Source organism: Bubalus bubalis, chromosome X (assembly GCF_019923935.1).
Source record: "Bubalus bubalis isolate 160015118507 breed Murrah chromosome X, NDDB_SH_1, whole genome shotgun sequence".
Taxonomy (NCBI): Eukaryota; Metazoa; Chordata; class Mammalia; order Artiodactyla; family Bovidae; genus Bubalus; species Bubalus bubalis.
Genome location: NC_059181.1, coordinates 97,097,163 through 97,120,468, shown reverse-complemented (window position 1 = coordinate 97,120,468; position 23,306 = coordinate 97,097,163). Strand labels below are relative to the sequence as shown.

The following is a 23,306-nucleotide window of genomic DNA, read 5'->3' as shown; positions in this document are numbered from 1 at the left end:
CACAATGCCAAATCTTTTTTTTTTCTTCTGAATATCTATAGCTACTTCAAACATGCTTATCTTTTAATCAGCTCCACCTCTTCCTTCTCTGCCCACTGTAAGTATAAACAGGCTTCTCAGCAATATAGATATCTAACTGAGCTATTTTGGCTATGACTAGATTTTGATATATAGTTCTAGACATTAAAAACACACATACACAAGAAGAGCATTCCAAAGACATGAAACCAGGAAACAGAATAAATGTAATTTAGTTTTAGAAACACACAAGGCAACTAAGAAAATTAAATTTGGAAAAACAGAAGAAACGCAGGAGACACATGATCTAGTTTTATGGATCAGCAAATGGAAGTGAAAAAGTGAAAGTGTTGGTCGCTCAGTCATGTCCAAGTCTTTGTGACCCCATGGACTGGAGCCCGCCAGGCTCCTCTGTCCATGGAATTCTCCAGGTAAGTCTAAATGAGAAGATATAATTTACCATTTGAGAACAGAGAGGAGACAGGAAACAACAATAGCCAACTGGAAAAATCAAACTCTAAGTCTTAATATTAGGAAAAATATTTTTGGAAAAAAACCAAACCCACATTTTCTTAGGCCTTTCTACCTCACAGTAGCTACTGTTCCTTTGCTTTCATCTGAAATACCCTGCTTTCCTTGCCTGCTGTCTGCTACAGCAGCTGGTGTCCTGCTCTCAGCCAGAGCTTGAGAGCTGTCAGCGGCAAAGTGGGAAGAAACGCCTCTCCCTTCTTTTAGTGTGACACTCCACCCATGGACAGTCTGACACTCCACCAGTGTACCAAGATAATATACTACTTATGCCTCAAGGTCTTACAGACATTTTTAGAAAAACAGCTTTCAGGTATAAGTTACAGTCCTCTTGATCTCCATAGGATTTGGCCCCATGCACCAAGGCCCGAAGACAAACCCATGTAGCATTCAGTATCCTCCTCCCTTTTTTGATGATCAGGTCTGTTGGGGTTTTCTGTTTGGTTTGGTTTCATTATTTTTACTAGGTCAAGCAGGTCATTCATTCTAAGCTGTTTACTTCTTTCTCCCTCAGGATGAGTTCTTTCCCATGAGCTTTTTCAGTCTCTAAGTGTCAGAATCTTAGACTAGCTGACTCAATCCCATTTAGTCTGTAGTAAAGTTATTATATTGTAATATGCAATTCAAATCTAGTAAAAAAAATTGACATAATGCAAACAAATGAAAACGATATTCATCCAACTATTTATTGATTAAATAGTAGGGGTCAGGCAACAGTGCTTGAACCCTGGAGGGCAAAGATGGAAAAAGCATAGGTCTTGCCCTCAAGAACTCAGCATCTCATGGGGAAAACAGAGTATACATAATATAAATGCTATGGTATGAGTATGTAGAAAGTGCTAAAAGAGGAATAAAATTCCTGGAGAACTGAAGAAAGTTTTCATGATAAAAGTATCATTTGAACTGTGTTTTGAAGGATGAATAGTAGTTTACGATGAAACATGAGGAATGATGGTAAATGCATGCAATGGAAAATGGAAAGGAGTGGCGATGATGAAAAGTTTGTTTCAACAAAGAGCCAACAGAAGTTTTTAAGTAGAGGATTACCTAATTATTTGTGCATACACACACACACACACACACACATGAAAGCAGGAGGGGTTGAGGCTGGAATTAACCAATTTGAGGGACATCTGCATGCATATAGTTGTAGAAACCTTGGGATCCCCCAGGAAGAGTGTATCCAGTGGGAGGTAAAGGCCAAGAATAGTGTCTTTGCGAATTGCAGTATTTAGGAGGCAAACAGAGGAATCAGCAAAGGACACCGAGGGGACAAAATAATTAGAAAGCAAAGAAGAGAAGCAGCAAAAAGTGATGCCTGGAAGACAGAGGGTAGAGAGAATTTCAGAATGGAGATAGTAAGGTCACATCCTGCAGAAAGTTAAGTAGAATGATGACTGAAACGAGACCAGTGGGTTTGTCTGCTAGCAGGTAACGGCTGTCCTTTTCCCAAGCAGTTCTCATAGAGCAGTGAGGGCCAAGAGGGAAGATTTCAAGGATTAAAGAATGAAGAATGTCTTCTGATCCTTAAGTGCTGGGATTTGAAGGGGAAAAAAAAGGGAGTTAGAGAATGAAAAGATAAATTGTGTCTCTTCTAGAGATCCTCATAGTAAACTAGATACTTTCAAGGGTCTTGAATGGTGTTGCCAATTATATTAATAAATTATTATACCTAATGTTTCCCTCTTAATTCAGTTGTATTTATTGAACATATACTATGTGATGTACTTAAAATACTTTAGCATGCTTGGTGCTTTACAGTTAACAAAGCACTTTCTCATCTGTTGTGTGTATGTGACTCATAGCTTTCTAGTACAGAGTTCTGTTTGCGTAAGTTAAAATGAATGACATTTTGGCTCATGCAGAGAAGTGCAGGTGGGAGTGGAAGTGGGGAAGGAGACAAAAAGGATCGAATAATCCTCAGGCCTGTCACTCAGTGTTCTCAGTAGTGTTAGCTCAGTTACCCCTTGACAATAAATAGAGGGTAAATACTAGGGTCTTGGTGTATTGATCAACATTTCAGTGACAGTTAGAAAGATGAGAGCAGGTAAGATAATCTAGGGTAAATGAGTAGAGCAGCCTACAAAGGGTGAACCCTGGAGAAAACAAACATTTGTGGTGCTAGTTCTCAGCCCTGGCTAAACACTGGAATCACTTTGAGGTACTTTTTAAAAAATACCCATGTCTGGTTCCTCTCTGAAATAATCAAATCCAAATCTATGGAGTAAGAGCCTAAGATAGTATATTTTAAAAGTGATAGATATATTGCTATATATAAAATAGATAAATAACAAAGACCTACTGTATGGCACAGGGAACTGTATTCAAGATCTTGTAGTAACCCATAATAGGAAAGAATCTGAAAAAGAATAGATATATGCATATATGTATAACTGAATCACTTTGCTGTACACCTGAAACTAACACATTAGAAATCAACTATACTTCAATTAAAAAGAAGTTATTCAGGTGATTTGAATGTGCCATGAAAGTTGAGAACCACCAATTCATGGGACTAGCTCAGAAACCAAAGCACGTAAAAGAGGGCATTAAGGGGTTGGTTGTGGAGGAGTGGGGAGAAAAAGAGTAGTGTGGTACCGCCAAAGCTAAAGGCATAGAGCTTTTCAAAGACTAAGTGCTAAATAGCATCAGATGTAACCAGGAGGGCCAATAAAATAAGGATTGGAAAGGATCCAGTAGATTTAACTATTAATATTAGGACTTCATTGATGACTTTGGCAAAAACAGTTTTAGGAGAGTGTGTTTGGATAGGGGTGAGAGTGAGTCAGATGTCCTGAGTTCTAAAATGCTATTAATTTTTAAGGCCACTTAACTTAGTGTCTTTTTTTCAATCACTTCATGTGACTCTTATGATGAAATGTGTACCTGTATTAGTTACTCAATTTTTGTTTGTTTTTTTCTTTTTATTTGTGGAAATTGAATTTTACTTTTGGGGCAGACATATACATGTGTTGATTAATAAGATCTGGGTTTGCATTAGGGAGGGCAGAAACAGAAGATTGCTGTGTAGTCTATCCTTGATTATTCTTTGACAACTAGAGAACAAATTGAACACAGACCATTTATGCCCTATTTATATGCAAAATTGTCCTAAGCAACCACTGATGATGTTCTCTATAGAAATTTCAATCATTTTTGCTTGTCTGTTCTCCTACACAATATAATCAGCTCTGCTGCAGATTTCTTCATCGGTGATTTCTGCAAGCTAGTAGGAGATAAGGTCAATTTCAGTTAATTTTTATGAGAATATGAATTTATCAGGCTTCCTTTAGATATTAGAATATGGGATAAGTTAAGACAAGCAATTATTATGCAGCAGTAAATTCTTCTTGGTAGTTTTAATTCCATGTCAAAAATTCCTGGACCTGCTAATGTTGGCAGCTCAGCTCCCACAACCACCTGCTTATTTACAGACCTTCAGTTCAGGAATAAATGTTTGGGACCCTATATGTCAGGTGCATGATATCATTCTAATATGAGCAGGCACTCTGTGCATCTGTAGCTATATTCAATGACAAGGTATTTTTCAGACTGTTATAAGTATCTTAAATTTTCTAAAAACCTAATTGCTTTCAAAATTAAAGGGAAATGATTGTCCTAAATGGTGGTAGTGACGATAGGCTTATTTCTCTCATAGGGACTTGGTAGCATATTACTGAAATTTTTCCTCAAGGTGGTAAGAAATTATAAACACTGCTTCCTGTCCAGCTGAATTCCATCTGCTGCCCCCATGGCCAAAGGCAGCTACATTCACCTGGAAATAAGTGTACTCCCTACCCATCTCCCAGTTTTACTGAAACCTTTGGACACACCTCTCCTGTGTATTACTCCTAATGAGCCTTACTCCTTTCTTTGTGTCCATTAAAATGAGAGGAGTGCAAGGAGAAGGAAGGAAGAGAGCAGTGGTTATCTAAGGCTCTATGATACCCCTTTGAGATTCAAGTTCTTTCATTATTCATTGGTATTTTTTGGATTTGTGAAAGTATGAGCCTGATACCTTGAACTTAATATTGTGCTTCACCTATTCCAGGAAGCCTTTTAAGGTTATGCTCAATGTCAACTTTCTTAAAGATATTGAGGATACAAAGTGTTAAAATACAACAAAGGTTATAACTATATTTCACTATTAAAGGTTTGTGATTTATTTTTAGTATTACCTAGCATATAACTCAGTATAGTATATGCTCTTGATAACTGCTTATTGAATACTTTACAAGTATCCAAAAAGAAATTGAATCTACATAAAATCCTTTTTAATATATTGTACCTAAAGGTATGTCTCAAGTTGGAAATTTGGAGGATGAAGGAAATAGAAGTCCCATTATACATCACTATAAATGGAATTCCATTAAATCTGAGTTTATTTTATGGGCAAACTCGAATATCCTATGTATGTTACCTTCACATGACCTTTTCTACTCAGTAATGCTTAGGTTTGACAAGTAAAGAAAAATGCTTAGTTTTTATAAAACACAAAATATAAATGTATGCCATTACTCTTATTCTTCCATCCATTGTGCTTGTATTTGACTGCTGCCTCTTTCTCATTCTCTACTCAAATCATGGTTTGTTCTATTACAACTACTTGGCAAAATTCCTAAATACTAATAGAGAAATTACAGGGAAAGCAGATTGACAAGAGTATTTTCAGTTTTACATATCTTCTCATCAGTCTTTGCAAATATATTCTATAAGACAGGGGAAGTGGTGAGTTAATGAATCTCTTTAGAATAATGTTAAATAGTAATTGTTTTTCCAGTTTTCTCACAGATTTACGCAGGAGGACAGATCTTTCTGAAATTTAAGGAGTTTTTATCTAGCATGTAGGAGTATTCTAAGGATTTGAACTGTTTGTTTCAGAGACTTTCTAGAATCCAGGATCATATTTTCCTTTCCACTTGAGAAGGTTTTAGCTTGAGATTTCTGGGTTTACTGGTCTGTTATATTGTCTTGCATAGATGTACTATACAGCAGGCAAACAGTATTCTCTGGACAATGAACAGGGATTTTTTTTTTTTTTTTCATACATATTCACTACTCTTCATTGGTTTCAGCAAGTTAATGTATATCCTGGATCAAAGATATGATAAAAACACAAAAACAAGGATATGATTTTTATATTGTTGTTTGGAAAGTTAATACTATTATGCATGAATTTCATCTTTCTTACACAGTTAGAATTCCTCTTAGATTTGTAGTAGCCGTATAGCTATTAATCAAAAGTGTACATGTTTAGTTTCCTAATAAACTGATTATCTTCAAATATTTGGAGTTAACCTGTGAAGGGAAATTTGTACCAGGAGAATAAATATTATGGCCCTGCGTGGATAATCCAGTGTTTATTTTAGTTATGTTTGTGACTACATCTCAGTCATCTGTATCAGTACTATTTTATGTGACAGGAATCATGAGAGATAATTGTGCTTTGTGCATATACTTGTAGATTTCATTTTGTCATATCAACAGATAATTGGAATCAAATATTCTTAAACTGAAAAGAAAAAGGACTTAAAAAAAACTTTTCTAGTATGTAGATTTCACTTTAAGGTCCAAATTGAACTCTCATGCACATATAGAGGACATTAAACCAAGTTCAGTCAATAGTCCTAAAAACGCACAACATGAAGGCACCAAGAGGATGACCATCTTTACTGACGAGGGGTAATGGTCCAAGATAGAAAATCAATTTAGAAATGAAATTTCAACATACAAACTTCTAGGAAATTATTGGAGGATATTTTAAATGTTAAATTCAGGTGGTAGCAGATTGGGAAGGGCAAATGGGAAGAAAAGTATCAAATTTAGCAATTTAATTTTTTTTTCAGTTGCCATAAATAATATCAATCAGTTTGCATGGCTCACTTAGAACTGAAATTTCCTAGCAGAGGAAGATGCAAAACACTGAAAAAGGATCATGGTCAAGTTGAATGCTGTCCACACAAATTTTTGCATTGTAGATTATCCTTATGCTTCCAGTAGTCTTTTTTCCTACTTACCATGCTTTTCAGTCCTGGGGTCCTTTGTCTTCACTTTGTCCACCTTTGTCCTCCTGTCCGCTTTCCTCACTTCTCTTCTGCTACTTCAGAAGAATCCTGTTTTATCAGTTTATCTCCCTCACAACACTGTTTCCTGCCTCCATTGTCCCAACCTGACATATCACACATTAGCCATGGAAAAGAAAAACTCAGGAATGGAAATGGAGAAATAAAATTGTATCAGTATTGTTTGAAGTCTATTTTACTTCTCTTAAATTTCAGCATTCTGTCTCTTTTAGGAAAACAAAGACCATTGCCAATATTTACTGTTCCAAATAAACCCTCTCTTTATGCCAAATTGTTTCTGATCTTGGTGGCAGGGATGGGATCAATGGAGGACATTTCAAAGGGACAAGAAGACATTCCTGGGTGGACTCTTGAAATTATGATGTCAGTGCTGCTGAAATTTATAAGTACTCCTGAAAGTGACGAAAGTGTCCCATAGACGATAAACCCTTTGTATAGCTACATAAAGTATCTCACCAATTAGTATAGACAACTGTGAAATGACTACACGGGTTATTGCTCTCTAAAAGCATACAGTCTTAAAAAAAGAAAACCCAAAATGCCCTTTCACAAAAATTCCTCAAATCACAGTGTACTTTTACAGCTTGACAGGTATGAATGTTTTCAGTGAAAAGGAAGAAGTTTGGGATTTCAATGAGTAGTTTGACAGGTGTAGTTTTTGTTTTTGTGTTTTTTGTTTTTTGTTTTGTCTCTCTGCATTCATTGAAGTAAAATCTTAGGTTTTACTTAAACAAGTCATAATTAAGTTCTACTCCAAGGAGCTTTCTTTATTATTAAGGCATGTAAAACAAATTTTTTTAAAGAGCACTTTCCTTATAAGCTAATTGATATGTTAATTTTTTCTAATATTTTGAAAACATATATCTCTGTTCATTAACTTTTTTTTTTTAATTGGAGACTCATTCCATTAAAGGTGAGACTGTATAGTGTGTGTGCTTTATCTATTTACCTAAATGCAAGTGGGCCCCTTAGAAGGTAACACCTCTTATCAATCGTGATTATTTTCATTAAGTCCTGCAAAAACATTTTTGTTATGAATTATGCATAATTTATCCATCTATTACTTAACTTCTATTCTTGACCATCAAATAGGTATTGTTACCCTAGTTGATTTGGCTATACAAGTTAAATGTGGCAAATCCATTTTTTTAATTGGAAAAGAGCTCAATTTTGAAGGATGCCTTCTTTTGACTTCTTTTGTGAGCTCTATGACACGTGGTACATGTCCTGGCATAACTGAAGGTATAAAGAGTAGTGATTGGGTAGAATTCATCACAGAATTTCACTTCTTAACTGTGTATCCAAAGCTGCTTTCATACCAATTAGCTATGACCTTTTATTCTAGCCTTAGGGTATTACATTATTAGAGGCACCATTTCTGAAATATTTTGTTTCTAATATTAGTTTAAGCAAATTTCCTTGCAGTGCTGACTGTTTTCCAGGGTAGACACCCCCCTGCCCTCCATGTGCTGCTTCTTTCCACTAAGCTGCTGAGTCTTTCACAAAAGAATTAAACATAATGCTTCTGGAAACATGAATAGCTTGTGCCCTTTTCTGAGTGTCCTACTTAAGAAAGATTGCAGCCACATGGTATTACATGCCTTCATTTTTGTTTGTTTGTTTCTCTCTGCAAGGAAGTTCCTGCTTTAACATAGAGCCAGACTCTTTTATTCTTGGAATTTTCCTCCTCTAAATGATGTGAAGACCTCAGTCATCTTCTTAAAACACATTGTTTCTTTGTCAAATTTATTTCACATCAGTTGACCACTCACCTTGTAGGAATAATGGAGTCTGGGTAAGAGGGTCTAAATGTGTGTGTGCTAAGTTGCTTCAGTCGTGTCTGACTCTTTGTAACCCTGTGGACTGTAGTCTGCCAGGTTTCTCTGTCCATGGGATTCTCCATGCCAGAATACTGGAGTGGGTTGCCATGCCCTTCTCCAGGGGATCTTCCCGACCCAGGGATTGAACCTGCGTCCCTTGTCTCCTGCATCAGCAAGCAGGTTCTTTACCACTAGCATCACCAGGAAAGCCCAGGATCTAAATGAATACTGAGAAAGCCATCTTTTCTGTGAGAGAAATAACCCAAAGCAAGAGCTCTGTTAATAGTCACAATAACACAATCTTTAGAGAAGACACACAGTGTGTTGCTTATATATGTGAACATCTCCACAGGCGAAAAGACATCAGAAATGCAACTAAAATGAAAACAAGCCACTGGTACATTTTTCACGGTCCTTTCATAGGACAACAGTGCTGCTATATGAAAAAGTCCTATTTGACTTGCATTTGGGGCAGAGAATGCGAGGACTTTGCTGAGAGTTACCTTGTTTATCCCCCTTCCTCCAAAGCATTTCTTTTATGTGAATCTTTCACTTTCTTGTCCCATCCACTTGTTTTGTTTTCAGTGTGAATATTATACTATTTATGAGATGGTCACTGCTTTTGGTGTTCACTGGAAAGAGCTCTTTGATGTTCTCTGGAAAGAGCTTTAAGTTTTATTGAGAAAAATATAATTTTCCAAAAAAAAAATAGGGTATCAAACAAATTAGTTCAATGCCATTCAAGTAATAGAAAGAGGCAAACTTGACTTATTCAACTTTGACATCTAATTTGAATCTTTTTGTGCATGCTGTTCTGAAAACTGCTACCACTTGTCAAATTTGAATGGGAGAGAACAAAACAGAGATAGTAGAATATTGCTTCTTTTTCACTAGCTTTAAATTAATTGTAGATTACTCAGAACCATATCTTCATTATTAAAGTGAGAAATTCAATATGTACTCTAAAGTTCTCTACTCATCTAACTCCTTTAATAATGTCAGGATTTTGCATCAGAAGAACAAGAGAATTAATATTTTGTTATGGTAAAAATGTTTTTTCTTTCTTAACTAACAAACTTAAAATTTCTTTTTTCTTCCATTTATGATCTTGTTAGGCTAATTGAAATAAAATTCACGTGAGTAATTTATATTACTGACTACCTGCCACTTAAACATTCATGGAAGGAAAAATCAAGTCGTGAAATATAAAGAAATAAGCCTGCTTTGAAAAGACTGTATATCATTAACAATTCTAGCAGTTTATATTTTCTTAAATAGGGTAGATTTGAAACATGTAAATGCATGAAGTTGGAAATGAATCTTCCTTGTGCTCACACTGCTTATAATTCATGGTTAGCCCTGTTGTAAGATGGTAATTTCAAAACCTCACAGATTTTTATTGCTATCTGTACCTGTATGTGTCAACTGCACAAATGATAAAATAATAATAAAAAGACTGATGGCTTAGTATAATAGCTATTGTGCTCTAAATATCTTGTATGCTTTGACATGAAATGCCTCTCTTGCCTTGGTATCTACTTTTCAGAAATCTACTACCCATTCCTGATACTATTTAACTGGGGTTATTTATTAGTCCTTTGACAGTACTGCCTACTATTGACAGTATCTTTTAATTTGCTTAATTTCCTGACATTTTCTATGTTAATTTTTTACTTTGGGATTTTTAAATGCCAGATTTGTGCTTAAGATAGAAAAGCCCTCCACTAATAAGATTTAGTCATATCACCTAAGTACTATAGAGTCATCCCAGATGTAATAGGGAGAGATAAAGAAGGGATCACAGATAATAAATTTGCCCTGCTTTCTCCAAAAAATTATTACAGCAAGCCTTAAGGCTCAGCTTTATTGATAAATATAAATATGGGTTATGTAAGGAAGGCCTATGCCCATTTATAATAGCAGTCAAATCTGGTTTTAGTCCTTGTGTTAGGGCAAACCACTCCATAAACTATCCCAAGGCAATCTGAAAACAGGTATTTGTTGTGTAATCTGTTTTTCATTGCATATGCATTTTATTTTATGATTTTTATAATTAAAGTAATAAAACTAAGTATTTCCTGACTAACTAGAAGGTAAACAACTTGACACAATATAAATGTGTTTTATCTCGTGAAACAATCAATGGTCATTCCAAAGGAAGATTGTTGGGAGATGTGGAAGAAGGTAGGATTTTCAGTTGATCACCAGGCTTTTAACAAAACAACTCCTATTATAATCCTAGAGAATTTCATCTGCCTAAATCCCCACTCAAATGACAAGCAAGGAGTGAGAGCTGTAGTCAGAAGAACAAAGGATAAGGGGACCAATATCTGAATGAACCCCCAGCCCCCGTGGTCCACTTTAGAGGGACCCATTATGCCATGGGTTAGGATCTCTCAGCGTTGCTTGTGAAAATACTGGGCACTGAATGATGCTGTATGTCTTACATTCTACTTACTAAAATTGCTTATACAATTTCAATTGGCTACGGTATTTATCATGTTCTGTCCTCAGCATTATGTAGCATGGTTAAGCCTACAAAGCAGCTGCTGCTTCTTTTTATTTTTTTTAGTGGATCAAGTGATTATTATGTATTGTGCAAATATCAATTCAAGTTTCTTCAGTGCTGTGGCATTTAGATGAAGGGTAGTAAATAAACATTAGGCTTTAAAAAAAAAAAAAACTTTTATGCTATTCTTCAAATTCTACATTGCCTGGAAATAAATAGTGGCTATTGGACCCTTTTATTTCCGTAAAACTTAGATATATATGTCCATAGGTGAACACTTATAAATCTGTACCTTAATGAAATTTGCACATGGCTATTATGAGGTAAAAACTCTCAAAGATATTATAAAATTATATTATATAGCTCAGTTTTTACAATGGTTCAAACCTAAGGAGTATCTGTGTATACCATAAATTGCAAAGTATGTATACACTTTTTTAACCTACAACATCCTTGAAAAAATAGCTTTAGAAGGATAAGCTTGGTTAGTATTTTTTAAAGTATGCAGGGTTGGGGAATATGGATTTTAATTATAAAAGCCTCTTTGAAAATCAGACATGGTAAAACGAGCCATGTTGTATGTGTGTGTGTACATATATATATATATATATATATATATATATATATATAGCTCCTTTGCTGTCCAGTGAGAACTAGGTGCCATTCTAGCATGTTTTCCCTCTCTTCTTGGACTGTTTCATGTCTGAGGCTTTCTCATTTCTCCCCACAGCTTCTGTCCTGATCCGCAACTGCATTGTCTCTTTTCTTCTCTTTCCATCTGGGAGCTCTTATGTCTCACAATTTACTGAAGTGCTTTAACTACAGCCTGTACCTCTTATTAACATATCTCTGTACTGTGCTTTTCTGTGGTAGTATAGAATATTAATGCGATTAGGACAATTCATTAAGATATACTGCCTATTTGAGTGACAGCCTTAAGTCACAGGATAAGCCTCCTTTAAAATGGTCTTTTTTCTTATTTTGAAGGAAGGGAAAATCTGTAATTAAAAAAAAAAAAAGTTAAAACCTCTCAGAAAATCTACCATAGCTAATCCACTCCATACCCTCCTCCTCAAAAAAAAAAAAAAAAAAAAAAAAAAGTTTTGACACATAAACGTAGGGAATCTTCATACTGATAGCACATTTTCCATACTTTAATAAATCAATCCATAAGTTAATCACGGATGAGGATACCTTACTTATTTCCTACAGTGACTATGAAGATAAAGTGACTCACAGGCATCAAAACAAACTTATGATTGTTGTTGATGTTTAGTTACTAAATTGGGTCTGACTCTTCACGACCCTATAGACTATGGCCCACCAGGCTCCTCTCGCCATCAAATTTCCCAGCCAAGAATACTGGAGTGGGTTGCCATTTCCTTGTCCAGTGGATCTTCCCAACTCGGGGCTAGGACCCACGTCTTCTACTTGGCAGGCAGATTCTTTACCACTGATCCATCTGGGAAGCCCCAAAGTTATTGTTACCAAAGGGGAAAGAAGGGAGGGATAAATTAGGGGGTTAGAATTAACATTACAAACTACTACATATAAAATAGATAACCAACAGTGACTTACTGTATAGCACAGGGAGCTATATTCAGTATCTTGTAATAAATGACTTATAATGGAAAAGAATCTGAAAAAGAGTGTGTGTGTGTATAATATATATATATATATATGTGTGTGTGTGTGTGTATCTGATATATATGTCTGAACCACTTTGCTATACACCTGAAACGAACACAACTTTGTAAATCAATTATACTTAATTTTTTAAGTTAGGGAAATATAAAATTTTTTTTAAAAGATAAAGTGAGATGGTAGATGTGACATTTTTTGAAACTTTTAAAGTGTATTTAAAGATTGAACAAAGCTTTACAGTGTTTAAGGATTATTATCGTTACTATATTAAATTAATACCATTTATGTCAGTGTCTTCTCATTACTTTTAAGAAAATTCAAAATTTTGACAGTAGCTGAAAAGACTCTGTATGATCCAACTTGTACTTACATTACCTGCCTCTTCTTGAATAGTTCAAGGCTATGAGGACATGTAGCACTCAGCTACAAAACTGTTAACATTAAAAAGAGGAGCATTGTTTTAGGTGAAGAGATCTTGCAGTATTCATCCCTGAGACTGGGGCTTTTGGTAAAATTTGAGTAATCATTTGATGGTTGAACAAATATGATATCAGATTGATCATTATTATGAAAATAGATAAAATGTGATTGGTTTCATTTATATCTTTAATTGATTAAAGTAATGAACAATTAAAATGTAAGCTGGAATTTATGAGGTATTTAATTAATTGCAATAAATATAATATATTGAACTTCTAGTTACTTTGCTTGTCATATTTTCAATGTAGGATAAGTCTGATATTTTCTAAATGGAATATTTAGAACAAATATTATCTTAAAGTATCCATCACCCCATATTCCAGCTTCTAAATAATTATAATGAAATCTAATGTTTCATAGTTATCACTTTGATAACTTTACAGAGCAATGGAAATATTGTCTATACCCTGTCCTTCACATTTCAACCTTAGGCTTTTTTTTTTTTTTTTTTTTTGGTGGCTATATCTATAATATAGAAAGCATTTTATTTTCCTGGCTAAGCTATTCTAGTGCAATAAAATTTTTGAAAGAAAAATTATTTTGGACCAAGGACAAGCAACTCCAGGAGTTAAAATAGTCATTTTTTTCCCCTGATTAGCTTTCAGTCCAGAAAACAACTTTAAGATATGGCACCAATATTTTGCTTTCATACACTGAAGATTCAAACATTTTAGCAATACGTGGACTGCAAAAGTAATATCTTTTTCTAAAAAAAAGAAGCCAATATAGGCAAATATGCATCTAAAACATACAACTTGTTCATACATAATAATACCATTGTAAAGATTTTCATGTTGTTATTCTGATTTAAGTGTCCCTTCCTGGAGACAAATGTATATTTAAGTCTCATGATCAGAATCAGGGCCATAGCCGTCACAGCTCTGTCAGAAGCAAAAACATACGATTAATATTTTAGCTTTCTCTTGCTTTCATGAAACTTATGGCCAGACACTATCTGTGTCTAGAAGTTGGCTTCAAATGACAAATTCAGCATGCTATAATAAGTGATACTAGGATTTCCTACTGAGGTCATTTAGAATTTGGCCATCTTGAGAAATGACTGTGGGTACATTCTTATTCCCAAATATTTCCCTTATTTAAAACTCTTATTCTCTAGAGGTTCTTGTGGTCTTATTGTATCTGATTTTGATCTTAAATAACATGACTGTGTAAAGGAACCATGCCACATGCAGAAGGATATCACTCATAGACTTACAAGTTGATCAGTGCCTGCTTGCTAGTATTCTAGAACCAGCTTACTAAAATAATATGGTTTCGTTTCTTTTTCAAAAAGATAAAGTGCGAAACAGTGAAAATGGAATTCTAAAATATTCTGTCACCCATATAATAAATAATGCCTAGTGTATTTACATTCCTGGCACATAGTATGTCCTCAATAAAGATCTATGGAATGAATAAGTTATCTAAATAAATGTATTATCTATTTTAATTTATCTATTATATTTGCCTTTTGCCTTTCCTGTTTCTTTGACTGAATAATTAAAATGTTATCATCATATATTTTCATCTATTAAAATGTTTTACATATGAATGATAAGATATGCTTTTTGTAGAAAATTTGGGAATATGTAACATACAAATTCAAAAATACTATCTATGGTCTCCAGACATTAGAAGCAAGCACCATTTTGCTTTAATTCTTTCTATCTTGTATTTGTATGCATTTTTACATTACTCATATTATACTTTATACACAGTTGTGTCTCCTACTTTTTCACTTCAATTTGTAAGCATATTCATTTATTAATCCATCTATTTATGTTTCACCTTTTTAATTGTGTGTTATAATAGTATACGGATATATGATAATTCAGTCCATGACTCCCTTAAGTTAGACATTGGATTTGTTCCTGTATTTTTGCTGCTACAAATAACACTGTAGCACACATTTTTCTGCATATAGTCCATATACTTATAAATTAGCACACCTCTGCACTAGAAGGGGCTCAGAAAGTAAATGTAAGGGAGTGATGTGAGCAAGTTCAATTCAGTTCAGTCGCTCACTCCTGTCCGACTCTTTGCGATCCCATGGACTGCAATGCACCAAGCCTCCCTATCCATTACGAACTCCAGGAGTTTACTCAAACTCATTTCCATCTAGTCGGTGATGCCATCCAACCATCACATCCTCTGTCGTCCCCTTCTCCTCCCACCTTCAATCTTTCCCAGCATCAGGGTCTTTTCCAATGAGTCAGTTCTTCACATCAGGTGGCCAAAGTATTGGAGTTTCAGCTTCAGCATCAGTCCTTCCAATGAATATTCAGGACTGATTTCCTTTAGGATGGACTGGTTAGATCTCCTTGTAGTCCAAGGGGCTCTCAAGAGTCTTCACCAACACCACAGTTGATGTATGGCAAAACCAATACAATATTGTAATTAGCCTCTAATTATAATAAATAAATTTAAATTAAAAAAAAAAAAAGAAAAGCATCAATTTTTCGGTGCTCAGCTTTCTTTGTAGTCCAACTCTTACATCCATACATGACTACTGGAAAAACCATAGCTTTGACAAGACAGACCTTTGTTGGCAAAGTAATGTCTCTGCTTTTTAATATGCTGTCTGCTGCTGCTGTTGCTAAGTCGCTTCAGTCGTGTCCGACTCTGTGTGACCCCATAGACGGCAGCCCACCAGGCTCCTCCATCCCTGGGATTCTCCAGGCAAGAACACTGGAGTGGGTTGCCATTTCCTTCTCCAAGGCATGAAGCTGAAAAAATGAAAGTGAGGTCACTCAGTTGTGTCCAACTCTTACGAGCGACCCTGTGGACTGCAGCCTACCAGGCTCCTCCGCCAATGGGATTTTCCAGGCAAGAGTACTGGAGTGGGTTGCCATTGCCTTCTCTGTAATATGCTGTCTAGGTTGGTCATAACTTTTCTTCCAAGGAGTAAGCGTGTTTTAATTTCATGGCTGTAGTCGCCATCTGCAGTGATTTTGGAGCCCCAAAAAATAAAGTCTGACACGGTTTCCACTGTTTCCCCATCTATTTCCCATGAAGTGATGGGACTGGATGCCATGATCTTCATTTTCTGAATGTTGAGCTTTAAGCCAACTTTTTCACTCTCTACTTTCACTTTCATCAAGAGGCTTTTTAGTTCCTCTTCACTTTTCTGCCATAAGGGTGGTGTCATCTGCATATCTGAGGTTATTGATATTTCTCCCGGCAATCTTGATTCCAGCTTGTGCTTCTTTCAGCCCAGCATTTCTCTTGATATATTCTGCATATAAGTTAAATAAGCAGGGTGACAATATACAGCCTTGACATACTCCTTTCCCAATTTGGAACCAGTCTGTTGTTCCATGTCCAGTTCTAACTGTTGTTTCCTGACCTGCATATAGGTTTCTCAAGAGGCAGGTCAGGTGGTCTGGTATTCCCATCTAGTGAAGAATTTTCCACAGTTTGTGGTGATTCACAGAGTCAGAGGCTTTGGCATAGTCAATAAAGCAGAAGTAGATGTTTTTTTCTGGAACTCTCTTGCTTTTTTGATGATCCAGTGGATGTTGGCAATTTGGTCTTTGGTTCCTCTGCCTTTTCTAAGACCAGCTTGAACATCAGGAAGTTCACTGTTCACGTATTGTTGAAGCCTGGCTTGGAGAATTTTGAGCATGACTTTGCTAGCGTCTGAGATGAATACAATTGTGCGGTAGTTTGAACATTCTTTGGCATTGCCTTTCCTTGGGATTGGAATGAAAACTGACCTTTTCCAGTCCTGTGGCCACTGCTGAGTTTCCCAAATTTGCTGGCATATTGAGTGCAGCACTTTCACAGCATCATCTTTCAGGATTTGAAATAGCTCAACCGCAATTCCATTACCTCCACTAGCTTTGTTCGTAGTGATGCTTCCTAAGGCCCACTTGACTTCACATTCTAGGATGTCTGGCTCTAGGTGAGCTGTCACACCACTGTGATTATCCGGCTCATGAAGATCTCTTTTGTACAGTTCTTCTGTGTATTCTTGCCACCTCTTCTTAATATCCTCTACTTCTGTTAGGTCCATACCATTTCTGTTCTTTATTGAGCTCATCTTTGCATGAAATGTTGCCTTGGTATCTCTAACTTTCTTGAAGAAATTTCTAGTCTTTCCCATTCTATTGTTTTCCTCTATTTCTTTGCACTGATCCTAGTATGTCCTGCTGTTCCCTTCTGGTGTGAAGAGTTTCTATTGAAAGATCAGCTGTTATCCTTATGGGAATCCCCTTGTGTGTTATTTGTTGTTTTTCCCTTGCTGCTTATAATATTTGTTCTTTGTGTTTGATCTTTGTTAATTTGATTAATATGTGTCTTGGGGTGTTTTGCCTTGGGTTATCCTGTTTGGGACTCTCTGGGTTTCTTGGACTTGGGTGGCTATTTCCTTCCCCATTTTAGGAAAGTTTTCAACTATTATCTCCTCAAGTATTTTCTCATGGCCTTTCTTTTTTTGTCTTCTTCCTCTGGGACTCCTATGATTCGAATGTTGGGGCACTTGACATTATCCCAGAGGGCTCTGAGGTTGTCCTCATTTCTTTTAATTCTTTTTTTCTTTTTTCCTCTCTGCTTCATTTATATCCACCATTCTATCTTCCACCTCACTTATCCTGTCTTCTGCCTCAGTTATTCTATTGTTGGTTCCCTCCAGAGTGTTTTGATCTCAGTTATTGCATTATTCATTATTGATTGACTCTTTTTTATTTCTTCTAAGTCCTTGTTAAACATTTCTTGCATCTTCTCAATCCTTGTCTTCAGGCTATTTATCTGTAACTCCATTTTTTTTTTCAAGATTTTGGATCATTTTTACTATCATTATTTTGAATTCTTTTCCAGGTAGACTCTCTGTCTCCTCCTCTTTTGTTTCATTTGGTGGGCATTTACCATGTTCCTTTACCTGCTGAGTATTTCTCTGCTTTTTCACCTTGTTTAGATTGCTGTGTTTGGGGTGGCCTTTCTGTATTCTGGCAGTTTGTGGTTCCTCTTTATTGTGGAGGTTCCTCACAGTGGGTGGAGTTGGACGAGTGGCTTGTCAAGGTTTCCTGTTTAGGGAATTTTGTGTCGGTGTTCTAGTGGGTGGAGCTGGATTTCTTCTTTCTGGAGTGCAATGAAGTGTCCAGTAGTGAGTTTTGAGATGTCTATGGGTTTGGTGTGACTTTGGGCAGCCTGTATATTAAAGCTCAAGGCTATGTTCCTGTGCTGCAGGAGAATTAGTGTGGTATGTCTTGCTGTGGAATGTGTTGGCTCTTGGGTGGAGCTTGGTTTCAGTGTAGGTATGGAGGCTTTTGGATGATCTTTTATAGATTAATGTTCCCTGGAGTCAGGAGTTTTCTGGTGTTGTCAGGTTCTGGATTTAAGCCTCCTGCCTCTGGTTTTCAGTCTTATTCTTATAGTAGCCTCAAGACTTCTCCATACATACAGCACTAATGATAAAACATCTCCTTTTGAAGACAATGGACTGCCTTTCTGGGTGCCTGGTGTCCTCTGCCAGTGTTCAGAAGTTGTTTTGTGGAAATTGCTCAGCGTTCAAATGATCTTTCGATGAATTTGTAGGGGAGAAACTGGTCCCCCCATCCTATTCCCCCGCCATCTTAGGACCATCTCGCTATTGCCTAGTTTTGTAAAAAGTAAGGTTGCAGTTACTAGCTTCCAGCAGTCATTGTTTTGAGAATGGTGGCATCCAAGTCTGACATGACTCAGAAAACTCAAGTGTTTAGCAATACAAGGTCTATTCTGAAAGTACACCCATAGCATCACCTAGTTATTTCCAAGGATGTGTGAACCATAGCTACTCTATTTTCACTTGTAATTGTAAAATTTTCCTGAATAACCAAAGCAGATGTCACCATTAATGACATCAGTGTTTCTCTAGGTATGAGAAGATGCAAGAATTGAAACTTATAAAATCTTCTCCTTGAAAGATCTATCTGAAGGCCTGGTCTGCCAGTTTTTCCCAGAGCACAGAGTGCCTCATTCCAGATTTTCACCTTGAACTCCTTTCAGGGGAGTTGAAGGTCAGCAGTTGCAGTGGCCATGTTTTAATCTTTGTAGACAGAGATGGCAAGTGTCAGTTTTCAGTTGGCAGAGCCCCTTTTTGCTCATAAACTTGACCATGATTTTGTGGGGGCATTCCATGACCATTTTATCCCATAGTGCTGAGAAAAACATATACAAGATACAGAATATAATATTTTGATTATCATCTCTCTCTGCTAGTCATGTTACAATTGTAACACAGTTACTATTCAGTCCTCTCCTCTTAAGGATGCAAATTACATAATAACAGCAAAACAAAATAAATACTAAAATCAAACCCATTCCCTCTTTGGAAGAATCTCAAATATCATCTTCATTTTAATATATGCAGTATACTTGTAGCATTAAAATTGAGTCTTCATTACTGCCTAGCAATCTCCTTATTCTTTGTTCACTGAGTCACATGTCTTGGTGGTTTTTCCAGACTTGCTGTACTCTCCCCAATCCTACAAACTGAAACTTACACTCATCAGTCTTAGTAAATGACCTAATCTTTCAAGTTCCCTGTTTCCCTCAGTCCCCCTTCCCAAGGCTTATACTCTGCTCCTCATCTCACTGCTTTTACCTACTTCATACATATATATCTGTATCTGTGTACAAGGTATGGATTTCCATGCACTCATACCCATTGATGAGCCTTATATGGCTATTGGGAAATTACCTCTTTGAATTGGGTGGTTTAGCTGGAATTGCTTTATCTGATGTGTCACCTTGGTAGCCAGTCAGTCCTTTTTCCCCCCTTATTCTTTATTTTGAAATATGTGTAAAATAGAATAATATAATGAACTTAGCACCCAGCTTCAACAATGATCTGTTCCTGTTGAATCTTGTTTCATCTATACCTTCACTCTTAGATATTCTGAAACAAATTCTACACATTACATTTTAAAACTTTTATCTGTAAACATTTCTACATGTATTCACAAAATAAAACGATTATTTTTAACATAACTAAATATTATTATCATCCTTGCTGCTGCTGCTGCTGCTAAGTCGCTTCAGTCGTGTCCGACTCTGTGTGACCCCATAGACGACAGCCCACCAGGTTCCCCCGTCCCTGGGATTCTCCAGGCAAGAACACTGGAGTAGGTTGCCATTTCCTTCTCCAATGCATGAAAGTGAAAAGTGAAAGTGAAGTTGCTCAGTCATGTCCGACCCTTTGCAACCCCATGGACTGCAGCCTACCAGGCTCCTCCATCCATGGGATTTTCCAGGCAAGAGTACTGGAGTGGGATGCCATTGCCTTCTCCGTGTTAGCTCCCTAGCATCCTTCAAAGGTAACAAGTAAGATCTGGAAATCACCATGAATATGCTGAAGCAGACTCTCCAGGGGTGGGTCCTAGGCATGGGGATTTTTCAAAAGCTTGCTAAGTGATTCTGACTTCCTCATCTATTAACTTCTACTGGTCTTCATTCCCATAGTCTGACTTAGTAGGTATGGAATGAGGTCTAGGAGTCTGTTTTTGTTTTTTTAATCTCCAGATAATTCTCTTGAGTTTGGTAAACTACATTGATATTACATTGACATACTTATGGTGGCTGTATGCATCTTTTTTCATCTACCAGAACATGGACATCTCAGGTTTGCCATCTGACAACAAACTATTGCACTGAAAGTCTGCCTAGCATAGACTGCTAGACTGCTTGGGTCCAAATCTTGGTTTTGCCTCTTTCTACCTTTGTTACCTTGGAGAAGTCAATTGCTTCTATGTCTCAGTTTTCTCATATATAAAATGAAAATGACAGTATGATTCACCTCATGGTTGTTTTGAGGACTAAATGAGTTAATACTCATCAGTTGTTTAGAATAGTCCTTGGTAAGCATTTGTTAAACACATAATAAAGCTTGTCTTTCTCTGGGAAAATTATCCCTGAATTTTTTATTGATAAAAGCCAGACTTGGTTATTATTACTAATGTTATCAGTATTAAATTAACTATTATTTACTGAATGCTTCATGTGTGCCAGGCATGGGGGATTACATGTGTTCTCTTGTTCACTTAATCCTCATATCAGTGAAGATTCTCACTATTTTTCTCATTTTACATGTAAGGAAACTGAGTCTCCGATAGTTCAGTAAGTTACCCCATGTAATGGAGTTAATAAGTGATGGTATAGATAAAATACATGCTAAAGGGGCAGTGCATTGATTCCAAGCACAGAATCTGGAGTTTAGCTGTCTGGGTTCAAATCCTGGCATTGTTACTTTCTAGTTGTGTATCTTGGCCAAGTTACTTAAGTATTACGTATTTAAGTTTCCTTATCTATAAAATGAGCATAATAATAATAGTTAGCTGGGAAATCCCATGAACAGTCAAGCCTGGCAGGCTACATGGTCCATGGGGTCACAAAAGATTCGGACACAACTTAGTGACTAAACAACAGCCACCTCATACGTTATTATTAGGATTAAATGAAATAATACTTGCAAAGTACCTAAAATGATGCTTAACACATAATAATCACTCTGTTTATACTAGCTGTTTTTTATTGCTGCATTATTCATTATTATCAATGATTTTTATCAGTTTGGGTTTAAAGAAGCAGCAGCAGTTAAGAAGGAGAGATGCAAGGTGCTTGGGAGGAAGGAAATAGAGCTAGAAGTATTATTTTTTAAGAGGCAAGAAAATGAGACCTGTTTCTACCACAAAGATGGACAGGAGAGAAGGTAATTGATGTCTAGGCGAAGGCAGATGGGGAAACTTTTGGGAAATAGACTCATTCAGACAACAAGTTAGAATTCAAGATCATCCTTTAGGAATGAGGAAAGGAAGGTAGAATTGGAAGGCTTTGGACACAAGGGGAATTTGGACACATGTGGGCAATAAACCAGTAGACACAGTCAAGTTGAGTTTTGTTCGTACTTGATCATAGCTTGATTCCTGGAGGCTAAGGAAATGAATGTCTTGGAAGGGGGACCCCAGGTTATTGGAGGAGTAGCTCAGCAGCCTAGTGAAGCCAGCAAGTTCAAACCTGGTAAAGTGGGGTGGTTATGATGGTAAGTAGAAGTGAAGGAGCATTGAACATAGAGTTGGGAGACTTGGGTTCATTTTTCATCTCTATGATCACCTAGTTTATATGACATTTGAATAGGTCACTTGACCTTTGGATCTCAGTTAATTCCCTCATGGAATGAGAGAGCTACATCAGTTTATCTCTAACATCCTTTCTCACTCCAAAACGTATGACCCCAAGGGACTGATTCTAGGGTCTAGCTGCAGAAGAAAGGAGTCGATGGAAATGCCACAATTAGGAAAATGATGCAAAGGCTCAGGGAGGTTAGGATGAAGGTTCAATAAAAGTGAAGGTAGATGAGGGAAATCATGCTAGTCAGGTGCCATGTCTATCTTTTCTGCCTTTTAAAATTTGTTTGTGAAAAACAATTTTTTGAGACTAGTTTGTCATTTTCTGTAGCAGATATTCTGGATATCATGAATGTAATAGGCTATGTTGGACGCACATGAAAGTAAATGTTGTCTATTTTAGTTTACGTGTCCAAAATGTTCATTAACACATCCAAAATAGGCCGTTTACTTCTAGGGAGTTATTTTTGTCCTTTTAAGCAGAAGATAACAAAAGAGTATTTTATGCTCTCCTTTGCCTATAATAAGATTATGCTTTGGAGTAGCTAACTAGGTTGCTTGAACATGCTGTTACAGAACTGGTTAATCCATAATTCAGCAGGTTCTTGGCTTCCAAGTTGCCTTATTGACAAGCCTGAAGAAAGTGGATGGAACTAATTAGCACTCAGCATTATAAAATAGGAAGAATTAAATAAGGAAGCTTCAATATTAAACTCAGACCCCTATGAAGATATTCCCTTTAGTTATGGGGATTTTGAAGTGATGGACAGGCTAAACCAAAACTCATAATCCTATTACAGTCTCCTACATCCACCTAATAAGCTTCAAGAGCCATTGCCTTAGATCCTGGGATGTTGCCATCTTCCTCTAGCTTTTCTGTATATAGCTTATAAATTCTTTACTGTTCCTGCTAAATACTTTGTTATTTAAAATAGCATAAAAGAGAGTATATAAGTATATATACATATTGATGCATTCTGACTGTAATAATACTCTTGGCCTATAGGGAACTTCAAATTATTAATAATTTCAGAGAAAAGCTTTTTAAGAAAAAAGCTCCAGGCTTAGTTGTAATGAGGCATTTGAAAAGGAGGAGGCGGTCTGTTTGTGTGCGTAATGAAAA

General features: G+C 36.4%; 1 protein-coding gene across 3 annotated transcripts in view; it reads left to right on the top strand.

The window, feature by feature from the left end:
- The window catches only part of DIAPH2 (diaphanous related formin 2), a 1,048,054-nt gene that overhangs the window by 825,136 nt on the left and 199,612 nt on the right, over window positions 1–23,306 (top strand). The window lies entirely within an intron of this gene.